Source organism: Panthera tigris, chromosome B3 (genome assembly GCF_018350195.1).
Source record: "Panthera tigris isolate Pti1 chromosome B3, P.tigris_Pti1_mat1.1, whole genome shotgun sequence".
NCBI classification, from domain to species: Eukaryota; Metazoa; Chordata; class Mammalia; order Carnivora; family Felidae; genus Panthera; species Panthera tigris.
In genome coordinates this window covers 23,924,545-23,937,837 of record NC_056665.1, presented here as the reverse complement: position 1 = coordinate 23,937,837, position 13,293 = coordinate 23,924,545, and the positions used below count along the sequence as shown (strand labels likewise).

At 33.2% G+C, this 13,293-nt stretch overlaps 1 non-coding gene across 1 annotated transcript; it reads right to left on the bottom strand.

The window, feature by feature from the left end:
• Positions 1-3,764: 3,764 nt before the first annotated feature.
• LOC122239998 lies at positions 3,765-3,831 on the bottom strand. Its single transcript, XR_006219381.1, has one exon. It is a non-coding gene; the product is annotated as a small nucleolar RNA SNORD109A (small nucleolar RNA).
• Between the last annotated feature and the right edge of the window lie 9,462 nt (positions 3,832-13,293).

The following is a 13,293-nucleotide window of genomic DNA, read 5'->3' as shown; positions in this document are numbered from 1 at the left end:
TAAACATACTCACCACACAATATAGCAAAACTCAATAATGAATATTTACTGTATAGCAAGGGTTGGCAAAATATGTCCCAATGGCCAACTGCCACTTTTGTAAGTAAAGTTTCATGGGAACACAGCCACACTCATTAATTTAAGCTGCAGTAACTGAGATGTGTACTCTGCGACAGGGACTGTATGGACCTGAAATCTAGACAGTGTATTATCTGACACTTCAAGAGAAAGTTTGCTGATCCCTGCTATTGAAAACAACTTAGGTTTGCAGAGAAACCTATAGATGAATTTTCATAGCAGTTTTACTCATAATAGACCCAAACTGGAAACAACACGAATGCCATTCAATGGATGAATGGATAAATAAATGGTGTACATCCACAGAATGGAATATTGTTCTACAATAAAAAAGAGACTATTGATTCAAACTATAGCTTCAATGTATCTCAGGGGAATGATGCTTAGTGAAATATCCTAAAAGTTACATTAGGTATGATTTCATTTATCTAACATTCCCAAAAGACAAAACCATAGGAATAGAGAAAATTAATTAGTGTATACCAGGAGTAGGATATAACTGTAAAGGGTTAAGGAAATTTGGGGAGTTAAAGGACAAAATAAACAACAGTTCTGTATACTGATTTTGGTCATCAATACAAAAATCCACACATGTTAAAATTCAAAGAAATATACACCAAAATAAAAAAAAAACAGAATTTATAATAACTTAAAAAGATTTTGATGTCAAAAGTAACAAGAATAAAATACCTTCAATATTAAGACTTCTGAATACCTAAGCACATTATCATAAGAGAAAAATGGATATGTAAATAAACACATGAAAAAATACTCAATTATATAAAAAATGTGAATAAAAAATACTACCTGATATTATTTGCTGAAATGCCTGTGTTAAAGAGATAACACTCTTTTTTTAAAAGTTAGCTCTATGCCCAATGTGGGGCTTGAACTCACAACCCCAAAAATCAAGAGTAGTAAACTCTAGTGACCGAGCCAGCCAGGTGCCCCAAAGAGAGACTCTTGACACACCCTAAGAAAATCAATCATCAGTCTATAGGACAATATTACTACAAGTGTATTAACCAATATTTAGACTAGTATTATTTGATATTTCAAACTTTCAATTGAAGTATAATATAGATACAGCAAAGTGCATGCATTAAATTATAGAAATCAATAAATTTGCATCTTCCAAAAACAGCAGGTAATCAATAAACATATCCAGAAACAAACACTACCAGCATTCCAGAAACCACCCAGGTATCTTTCTCCATGACTATCTTTAACAGATATTATCTTCTTTGCCCTATGTGTTAATTTTTACTATAGTTTTATAGTAAGCCTTAAAATAACATAGTGTAAAGTCTCTGACTTTATAAGTTTTTCAGAATATCTTTTGCTATTATAGTTGTTTTACCTTTGACATTAATTTTAGAATGACCTTGTTGATATCTACAAAGAAATTGCAATATTTTTTATTTGGATTATACTGAATCTACAAATGAAATTGGGGTAACTGACAGTTCCACTATTTTGAAACTTCTGACCCATAAACAGAATATATCTCTACTTTTATTTAGGTCTTCTTTGATAACTTGATCAGTGTTTTGCAAAGATACTGTACATATTTTATTGCATTACAGAAGTCCCTCATTTTTTGTGCTATTATAAATGGGATTTATCTCAAAGTTCAATTGTTTGTTGCTATTATATAGTAATATAATTGACTTTTGTATATTGGCCTTGTATCTTGCAAACTTGCTAAACTAAGTTTTCAGTTCTGGGAGTGTTATTGTAGGCTCTTTGGGATTTTCTAACATAAGTAATTGAGTTGTCTGCAAAGAAATCTTTGTTTCTTACTTTGTGATCTTTATGCCTTTATTTACATTTCTTGCCCTGTTGCATGGTCATTACTGTACAGAACAATATAAATAGAAGTGATGGGAGAGGACATTGTTGTCTTGTTCCCAGTCTTGGAAGAAAGTACTTAGAAAAAAACACATTGGGTAGTACACTTTTAATACCTACCCTTAACAGCATAAATATTGTATGTTGATATACTTCGGTACTTGGAGATAGCAGCTATGCACTGCAAACATACATTAATGTAAGTATTATATAAATATACAGATAGTAAAATATAAAAGTGGGTATTTGTAGGATATTTATTAGACCAAATTATGTGCTAGTATTCCTTTCATTTACATTCATTCTCAATTTTTTTCTCAATTTTTTTTTTTTAATAATGGAAGTTTTAGAGTCCATTTCAGTATCTGGTAGGGCTTTTTTATTTTCTGATGTTACAATTATTAGTGTTCATGGTTATTTTATTCATTGAGTTCATTTGAATTGTCTTGCTAGATTCTGGAGAAATAAATACACACATTAAAATACATACATACATAAACACATATATAAGCATAAAGAGAACACAAAAACAATTTCTCATTGAAACAATGTATGACAAGAACTTTATCAAGAAAAAAACCATTTACCTATTCCCAAAGTATGAACACCAACCTCAAGGTAACATAAAACCTTCTATGTAATCATGCCAAGGAAGATACAGACTATTTCCCTTATTGACAGATGTTTCAAATTTAACAGAAAATAATGATTAATAATTTAATATATGAAATTTCATTATCTATCCACCTGATTAATTCAACCTAATATCGTTTATGAGACAAATATTATATGGAAAATTGAACTGCTTTGTGTTTTAGAAAAACTTTATTGTGTTTGGGTATTTATCAATTAAATGAAGGCCTTAGAAAGAGCTCATAAAATCTAGCATATAATTGTCCACATCAAAAATATCTAATTAATGTAAAATCTCAATGATGAAAAAAGTAGCAATAATGATCCATAATGATCTTATAAATCTGACCAAAATGATCTGACTATGATAATCTTAATCATGGGATCAACATTACAAAACCATCGTAATTTTTAAGGGAACTTCCAAGCATACCTTAATTCATAAAATAGTATTTCACTGCAATACAAAACAAAACAACTAAACAATTTTCCAAAGTTCCTTATTTTGTTAATCCACACAAAACTCTGATAAAGTAAAATTTACAATTTGGAAATGAGGGTGGATACACTCACCAAATAAAAGGACACATAATGAAAATATTCTCCAGAAAGTCATTGAAAAGATGAACACAGAGACCTTAGGGTATGGCACAGATCACATGACATATGAATTTAAAGAAAGCTGGTATAGTTACTCACTGCTCTTCTTAGAAGTGGAGGACTTCATTCCACCCCGTCTAACTCAGAAAAACATGACAGAAAGAAAAGCAAAGACACAGTCTCTGAAAAATTTCTACAGTGAAAAATAACAAACACTAAAATTGATTCCATTGTCAATATTTAATATAGGTATGCAGTGTTCCCTTCTTTCAGCCAACACTAGTGAAACTTTCAGTACTCGTCACAGTTGCTTGACCTCTTAATTCAACCTTTCTTTTGTTTCCTCATTTATTACTTAAGAACATATTTCCTATATACTAATACCTACGTACAACTCTCCATTCAAAGTGAACAAAATGAAGCAAGTTTTGGGTCATACAGTATATCTAAAGTTTCATACTGCTTCATGAGATAGAAGGCTAATGCCCTGCACCAAAAGAAATAAAAGGCATGCTCACAGTGGTATTGTGTTGTCACTTAGGATCATCAAATACAGCCAGGCTCTGAGAGTCTTATTTGTCCTATTAGAGGGCCACTCATCTGGACCTCAGATTGACATCTGGAATGAGTCCCTCAGCATCCTCAGACAATTGTGCTCATCATTGATCCAGACAAACATCCTCCCAAACAAATAAGCATTTCCATAGCCAGGCTTATTTTCTTCAGTCTTATCTACTGAATTATAAAGTAAATGTGTAATGGATAGTTTATTTAGTATCTAAATAATTGAACTCTAATGTACACAGGGCAAAAAAAGCATATGACTTTTCTAATAAAATTACATAAAATCTATTGGGAAAATAAAAAAAAATTGTCAACTGAAATTTCAAGGAGTAATGGGGAAGTATTTACAAATGTGGTAGCAAAAAAGGTGTGATTATAGTAGAATATGAGTAGAAACATTTGGAAAATACTCTTGATTTTCCAATAATAAAAAGATAAATAAATATTTTGGCACATTTAATTATCTCTACAAGATAATTTGCATATATATCAATGATTCCCTGAGATTATTCAGGTTACTTCAAAGAGATTTTTTTTGCTTAATGAGGGAAATTAACAATAATGAATATTTAAGAAACTAGGCACTTGTGGGGGAGAAGCCTATTATAAAAATATTCTACCTTGGGCCTCTGAAATAATGAGCCTAGAATCCCGAATTTCTGACATCACTGGCCACAAATCCTGTGTGATTTCAAAAGCATCAGAACAGCTGTTCATCTCTTTTCCCTGAAGTATGGTAAGTTGTTCCAGTCTTTGACCTGCAGCAAAACACCACAAATAATATAAATAAGATCATAAAATACATGAAATTCATCGATTCTGTAGTGATCACCATAATGCATCCCCACACTTCTAACACTTGCCACATAAATCACAGCTGCTTGGTCCTTTGCCATCTTTGCCATCTCATTTCTTCACTTATTTCCTCTTTGAATTATTCACTCTGTAAATAGTCAACAATCCTCTCTACTATGGAAATTAGTGCCACAGCAATTTTCTCTTTGAGAAATTCTAAAATTATATTCTACCAAATAAAGACTTGATGAAAATGCTCTTTGGTGGGTAAAATGAAGAGCACATGACAAGGGTGTTGTGAGCCTTATATTTGGGAAGTAATAGATAAGAACTTTGAAAATCTATTACAAACAACACAAAAACTGATGAAACAATGGTAAGAATAAAAATAACAGATGGAAAATTTCATAAGATAATGGAAATTATAAAAAACAAATGGAAAAGAACATCATAAAGGCAAGACATAAGAGGACTAATATGGAATAAGCATGGCTGATCCTTATTTAACAGAGAATGCAATCCTGGGAATTCATGGATAGGCTAGCAGAGGTCTTTGAAGGATAAATTCAAGTGAACTGGGGAACTCGAAGTGTTAGGAACAGGAGCTGGACTTCAGAGGCTATACAACATTTCATTCCATTTACTTAAAAACATTTTTTTAATGTTTATTTACTTTTGAGGGAAAGACATAGACAGAGGCAAGAGCAGGGGAGGGTCAGAGAGGGATACACAGAATCCGAAGCAGGCTCCAGGCTCCGAGCTGTTAGCACAGAGCCTGATGCAGGGCTTGAACTCACAGATCCCAAGATCATGACCTGAACTGAAGTCAGATGCTTAACACCGAGGTGTCCCTGTTTGATTCTACTTGAGTGACATTTTGTTAAAGGCAAAACTATAAAAACAGTGTTGTAAGAGATTATGGAGTCAAATGAGGGTTGACTACAGAGTGTCGACAAAGAGGATTTTAGGGGCAATGGAACCCCTCCATATCAAAATTATGGTGTTTTATATACTATTAATTTGTCACAACCCATATAACTGCACATGACAAAAAATGAAATTTAATGTAGGTAAAATAAAAATAAATTACATAACAAGTACAAATATAAACTTGAAAACAGTCTGGGACAGAACACTGGGACTAGTGTTCATAATACCCACTGCACACTCCTGTGTATTAAACCTGTATATTTATTAGCAGGCACATATGCACAGGAACACCATTTAACCAACGAACAAGATATTCATAGATTAAATGTTTAATACATACAAGAGTGGTATAATTCAAACTCATCAAAATTGCAGGCTAGCTCTAAAATAGTAAGTAGAAGACCACCCTCGTCTGTTTAGAAAAGAAACAGTGTACCTTTCACCAACAGTGACTTTGTTTTTCATTTTCTTCAGATTTTTCACAATGTATGAATGTACAATCCAAGCATTATCATTCAAAAGGACACTTTTCACTTGATGCTTGTGAGAAAGGATAGACCCTGAAGTCATTCATGAAATCACACTAAAAAACATATATAATGTAACATAAAATAACCCTAAAACATACTGAACCACTTGGTTGATGCACCACATCAACGATGAAGCCCACAAGAGGAAGTTTTTCATTGCAGTTCTACATGAATATTATGAAGAAAACCAGTATAATTTCTGTGGCAAAATACTACTCCTCTGAACAATCCCTACTATCCTTGAGTATTATTTAATTCATTTTTTTCTAGATACCTGTTCTATATCTTAATGTTATAAGGCAAGGAAATGCTTTTTATTCAAACCTACATTGATTCCATAACATTTAAACCTGAGAATACAAAAGCAAAAATGTGCAACGATGAAAAACATATACACCCATTGAATAAACAAAGTGTGAGGAAATAGACTTCAACTGTGTATATCAAACTTATTCAATTTAATTAATTATGTCTACAATAAGAATTTCCACCAATATTCAACAGAATATTAACTGTGCACAGATGCAACAAATATGATATTAAAAGTCCTGGTCAGGCAGTTCCTCAAAATAGTAACATAGATTTACCATATTTTCACCCCTAAAAAATAATTTAAAAAAATACGTGTATACAAAAGCCTCTATACAAATGTTCATAGCAAAGTTGTTCATAATAAACAAAAAGGGGAAATGCAAATATCCACTAAATGATAAATAGATAAGCAAAATCTGATATATCCATACAATGGGATATTGCTCATCCATAAAAAAGGAATGGGTATCTGATACCTGATCAACATGGCTGAACTTTGCTAAGTAATACCTGTATGCACCTGCATTTGGACCAAATACATTGCAAGCTATGATTCGCTTTTATCCCCTAAATCATTTTAATTTCTTCAAAACAAGGATTTTCTACTACATAGCTACAGTATTGTTATCAAAGTTGGTAATTAATATCTGCCTTATATAATACTATAATCTATTTATGAACTTTTTTAGAATTTTTCCAGTTTCCCTTTAATGTCTTTTATAGAAATCCTGAATCAATATTGTATTCAGTTTTCATATCTATTTAGTCTAACTTAATCTAGATATTATGTTTAAAGACTAAATCCCAGTGTTTTTGTGGAGGGGTTTTTTGTTTTGTATAATGTCATGCCAGCTGAATCTAATATGTTCTCCAGAGTTGATTCACATTTATTCACTTTTGTCTGAGATACTACAGAAATAAGGCTACGTTCTTCTAGGTGCTTCCTATAGTGATGCCAGATGATTCCATCACTGATGGTATTATCTTTTATCTCTTACTTAATTCAGGTAGTGTCAACTTAGTGGTGGAGAACCTGGTTATCTTCTCTTTGTAAATAATAAGTATATCATGGAGGAGATAATAACAATCTATAAAAGTATCTTGTTTCTCCTCAAACTTTCTCCAAGAAATTTTAGCATCCTTTGATGTTTCCTGGTTGAAACAATTATTATGATCATTCCCAAATATTTTATATCACTTCTACCACATTTATTACAACTTTATGTCTAATGGGACTTCAGTTTCTACACTACTTATCCATTCATTCACTCGTTCATTCAGATTAATGTTATAAACATCATTATTATTAACCAGTTCTTTTCATTCTTAAAGAGATTTTACATGTTCACACATCTCTGAATTTTATCAGTCAAAACCAGAGATGGCTCACTGCTGTGTCCAGCAGTCCTCTTCAACAGACGCAGCCTTACCCATCTATGAAAGCTTTCTCCTTCTGTACTTCTACTCCTCCTTTGGTTTCCACGATGTTCCAGAGCCCCAACTGGGAGTATCTTAAATAGTCCATTTCCCCCTCAAAATACCAGAAGATAAAAAGGCAAAGTTAGAAACTATAAACCAATTTTTCTAAACATAATCTAGCCACTGTTGTGGCATAGTCAGGCAGAATTTGTCACAATTCTCTTTATTATTTTGGCCAACATTTTACCTATTAGCTATGAGTTGATAATTATACTTGCAAAACACAAAGTGTGCGCTTCAGAAAAGGGTTAGAATGAATGGAGATAACTGGGGGAAAGTGAACTGATTATGAAACATATAGTCAAAGGAGATAGTTTAGAATCCAGACTATATGGTCATAAATTACACACACAAAATATTCCAATATGAGATTATAACATTTAAGTTTCTATCAGTTGGGGATTGTGTCTTCACTCTGAGATCCTCACTGGCTTTCCCCCTACTATCTGCAGTATTTATGTTTGGATATTGCCTATCATTATATCTCTTCCAAAGGTGGTTTCTTCCATTTAGTGACACTCCTCCTGTTGGCCATTGGTTTGTACTTTGAACTGTGCTCCCATGGGATCCCAGAGCTCTATCTATGAAGTGGTTTCTGCTGAGGAAGACAGTATCCCATCTCCTAAGCACTGCCTCCCCATATTTCCAGAGATCATTGTCTGTAGCTTTACACCATGGAATTTTCCACAAACCAGTATCTTGGCATAATTTTCTCCTATTCTTACAATATCTCAATACTTATACTTTTTAGCATGAGGAATTGCACTGGAAAATTCTTATGGCTCTGACCTTAAAAACACAGGGAGAATGAATATAACCTCAGAAATATGCATTCTTCCCCAAAACATTGTTTTACTCAATGGGTTAGGCAAAATACAAGCACTTTTAATTATCTTCCAATGGCTGTTATACCATAGGGTTGTGGGGTTTTTTTTTTTAAGTTGAAAGTAATAGTATGAATCACATAATCAAACACAACCTATTTACACAATCAGACTCAGTTTCTAGCACAGACTGTTTCTATTTTATTTTTTAAAAAGTAATAAATATCTGTACAATTACTATTAGAATTAATTGAGATAGTTCATGAAAGCATTTATCTTGGCATTTGGTACCTACACTAAGAACTCAATAAATGCTATTTGTAATTGAAATACGTGTATTTGAAATCACACACACGCACACACACAAACACAAAAATGAAATAGCAAAATAATGACCAGAACTCATTATCAACATTTTAAAATATTCTTCCTATAAAATTGGTTTATTGACCATATCTGCACAATCACATTTGTATATCATTTTACAAGAATGAAATACAATGTTATTGCCTCAAACATACTTGGTACTCAATAATGGGTATATAAAGCCTGGGTTTTCAAACCAATTAATTTAAACATACATTACCAGATAGAATAGAATATAAACAAGTTGGATAAATGTATCAACATTAATTTACTTAAAATCATGACTTTAGATAAACAGGTTACTAACAATTTTACAAGTACAACTAAGGCTGTAATGATTATCCTTGAGTTTACATACATCTTTGAACACTTAGGTAAATTTTTAAAAATAAAATTGTAAGTCAAAATGTGCTAATTTCCATCTATTTTCCACTGTCTTCTGGAAAGATTATAAAACACCAGGACTGCCAAATTTTCCATGGTTGGTTAACAAATATACCTTTTAATCTGATAGGTGAAAAAAGACAATTGTTGACTTATTGCATTATGGGTGTGTGTGTATGTGCAAAAACACATTTAATTTTATTATATATTTATAATAATTTATAATTATTTCATATATATTATAAAGATTGGTATGGTTGAGCATATTATATGCTCCTGGCCATTCACAATGCTTTTCTTTTCTGAATTATTCCTATCTATATCCCAATTATGTACTGGGATGCTTATCTGAGTGAGGCTTGCATAGAATATTAACACAAAATTGGTCATATAAATTTTAAGTAAATATATGTTTTATTTGACTTCAAAAACAGAAATAGCCCAAGTGTAATTTTAAGTTACCAGATTTTAGAGACTTTTTCTCGTCTAAACCCTCCATGCAATTAACATGAGAAAACAAGAGTAAACTTGGAAGACGTGTACTGTTGACTATTTCAAGTTTTTATAAACTAGGTTAAATAATAGATTTAGAATATATGAATCCTGTTCTGGGATGCTGAAACAATTACAACTGCTCAGATGAAATCAGAATAGACTAAAGTCATTGTATAAGGAGGCTGGATACAATGAAGGAAGCTCAGAGATACCATTTTGATTCAAACTATGCTGAAGGAGAAAAGAAATCAGGCAAGATTTTGGTCACAAATTCCTTGGCAACCTTACAGATGGAATATGAGAGAAATACATTCAATTTTGAAATATAATTTATTGGTTATAACAGGAAAGGAGTTCATGTCACTCTAATTCTTTATACAGTGCTGGTTTTACATTGTTTAGATTATGGTGGAATGTAGCACTCATAGGACTCTCTTGTGAAGAAAATACGGCAAAGGAGGGAAAATAATTTTAATGAAAATAAAATGGAGAAGTAATTCTTAGATATTTTTACTATGTGTCTGAGTTAATCTGATCATTATTCAGGTTCTTGTTTAACCAATGCTATAGTTCAGGAATTGGTAATTCAAGCCTATAGGCTGCTGTTGTAAAGTTTTACTGGAATACAGCAACACTTATTCAATTACACACTGTGTTTGTCTGCTTTCATACTACAACAGCAGGATGGATTAATTGCAACAGAGATTATACAGCCTGAAAAAGTAAAACTGTCATTTGCTCCTTTACAGAAAAGATTTGCCAATTCATGGTCTAGTATAATACAGACTGAGGCAATAATTCCAAGTAATTAAAACTTGATTATTAAAATATGGAAGTATAGGAAGGCTGGAAAAGCAGAGTCATTATATTTAGTTTATATTTTCCCATTTCCAGCTTATAGGATGAGGAAGCTTTGTTCTGGTTTTCTGAAATCAAGTATGGTAATAAGGCCAGAATTCTTTCTGGGTAGGTCTCTGACTTAATGGCCCTCAGTAGTCATGCTCTCTTTTTGCTTTCTCTTTCTATACATCATCACCAAAGAGACCACTGTTACCACTGTCCACACACATGCAAAGTAACTCCCTTGGTCCTCCATTTCTATGTTCTTCTGCCTCTTATAACTATATATCCATCCTGCCATTAGATACATAGACAGGCAGTGGTGCCCAGGTGGCTCAGTGGGTTGAGTGTCTGACTTCAGCTCAGGTTAGCATCTCACAGTTCATGAGTTAGATCCCTGGATCAGGCTCTGTGCTGACCACTTAGAGCCTGGATTCTGTGTCTCCCTCTCTCTCTGCCCCTCCACCACTCACACTATCTCTCTGTCCCTCTCTCAAAATAAATAAACATTTAAAAAAAGATATATAGACAGGCAGATACATAGATAGATGATAGGTAAACAAGTAAGATGGAGTAAGATGGATGATAGATTATTGATAGGAAGAGATATACTACAGACAGATTATGGAAAATAAATCGATAGGTAGATGGATGAGAGATAAAAGTAGAATTGGGCAGAATTTAAGAATCATTAACATAAGACATAACAACATCATAGTGTTTCTCAAGACTGAGCATTTGTTTCCACAAAAACATGGAATATTTATCTTACATGTCCACTGGAATTTTATTTCTAAATTTCTCATAACATCATAGAACAATCATATGTTTTGATGGTATGCATGGCAAAAACTGCAACAGCTTTACTTTCTTGAATGATTGTCATGGGGTTGACATGTGGGAGTCATGCCAAAGTGACAAAAAATGCCATTCAAATCAAATTTTATATTTCCCAAATTCACAAGTTGTAACATGCCTATGTCCCACTTATCTTCAATAAAAAGATGGTATTTCAAGATTAATTCTACAGTAAGAGAAGTCACATAAAATGTTAATAACAGTGTATACTACACAAAATATTCCATATTTCTATTCTTTGACCATAATGGTAGGGTTACCAATTAGTTAAATGAAATGATATTTCTGTCATCAATTCACCCTAATCATTTTCTCTTGGCTTTTCTCCTTAACATAATTATCCACACACTCTCTTACTTTTTCGCTGGAAATATGAAAGCTAAACCAGTCATTTAAAAACATGGTATGATTATATTATATAAAACGTTGTGTATTCCCTGCCAAAGGAGCTCATTTTATCAAAACTGTGAAAGAGAAACAGAGAGGAAGACAAATAAAACTGTTAAGAGCTCTTCAGAAATACCCTTTGTTAAAGTATCAAATCCTGCTTTGTTAGCCAAAGTTTTGTTTCTGCAATCCAAAGAAAGTGGTTATATTCAATGAAAAAAATATGCAACGGGCACCTAGGTGGCTCATTGGTTAAGCATCTCACTTCAGCTCAGGTCATGATCTCACAGTTTGTGAGTTTGAGCCCATCGGCCGGCTCCACACTGAAAGCTCAGAGCCTGGACCCCGCTTCATATTCTGTGTCTTCCTCTGTCTGCCCCTCTCCCACCTATGCTCACTCTCTTTCTCTCTCTCAAAAATACACAAACATTAAAAAAAACAGGGGTGCCTGCGTGGCTCAGTTGGTTAAGGGTCTGACTTTGGATCAGGTCATGACCTCACAGTTCATGGGTTTGAGCCCCATGTTGGGCTCTGTGCTGACAGCTCAGAGCCTGGAGCCTGCTTTCAATTCTGCAACTGGACTCTCTCTCTGCCCCTCCCCCACACATGCTCTGTCTCTCTCTCTCAAAAGTGAATGTTAAAAAACAAATAAATAAAAAACTAAAAAAATATGCAGTATTATCTTTAATATTATCTTTAAAATTCTAGGGATAAAAAAGTCAAACGATAATTATATATTCAGTAACAATATACCTCACTAAAGAATGCTTTAAAAATGCTAAATAAAGGGGCACCTGGGTGGTTCAGTCAATTGAGCATCCGACTTCGGTTCAGGTTATGATCTTCCAGTTCTTGAGTTCAAGCCCTGCATTGGGCTCTGTGCTGAGAGCGCAGAGCCTGGAGCCTGCTTCAGATTCTGTGTTTCCCCCTCTCTCTGCCCCTCCCTGGCTCACTGTCTCTCTCTCAAAACTAAACAAACTTAAAAAAAATTTTTAATGCTAAATAAAGACATTCTCAGATAGAAGAAACCTATGAGATGGAAGAAAACAGAAAAATTATCACCAGTAGTGCTAGTGCTAAAGAAAATTCATTGGGAAGGCAGATAATAATAACAGCAGGCAACATGGATCTTCAGGATAGAAGACCACTGGAACTGGTTAATAAATAAATAGAATTTTTGTTTTGAAAATGTTTTGAATTTTGTTTGAAAATGATGTTTTCAAAAACATACCTACTTGGAACAATTTTATCATTGGCTGTAGGATTAATGGCACATGTGATATCTGACAACTGGCATAAAAAGGGTCAGAGACTAGGAAAATTGACATATATGGTTGCAAGATTCTTGTGTTTTGTAAAGTGATATA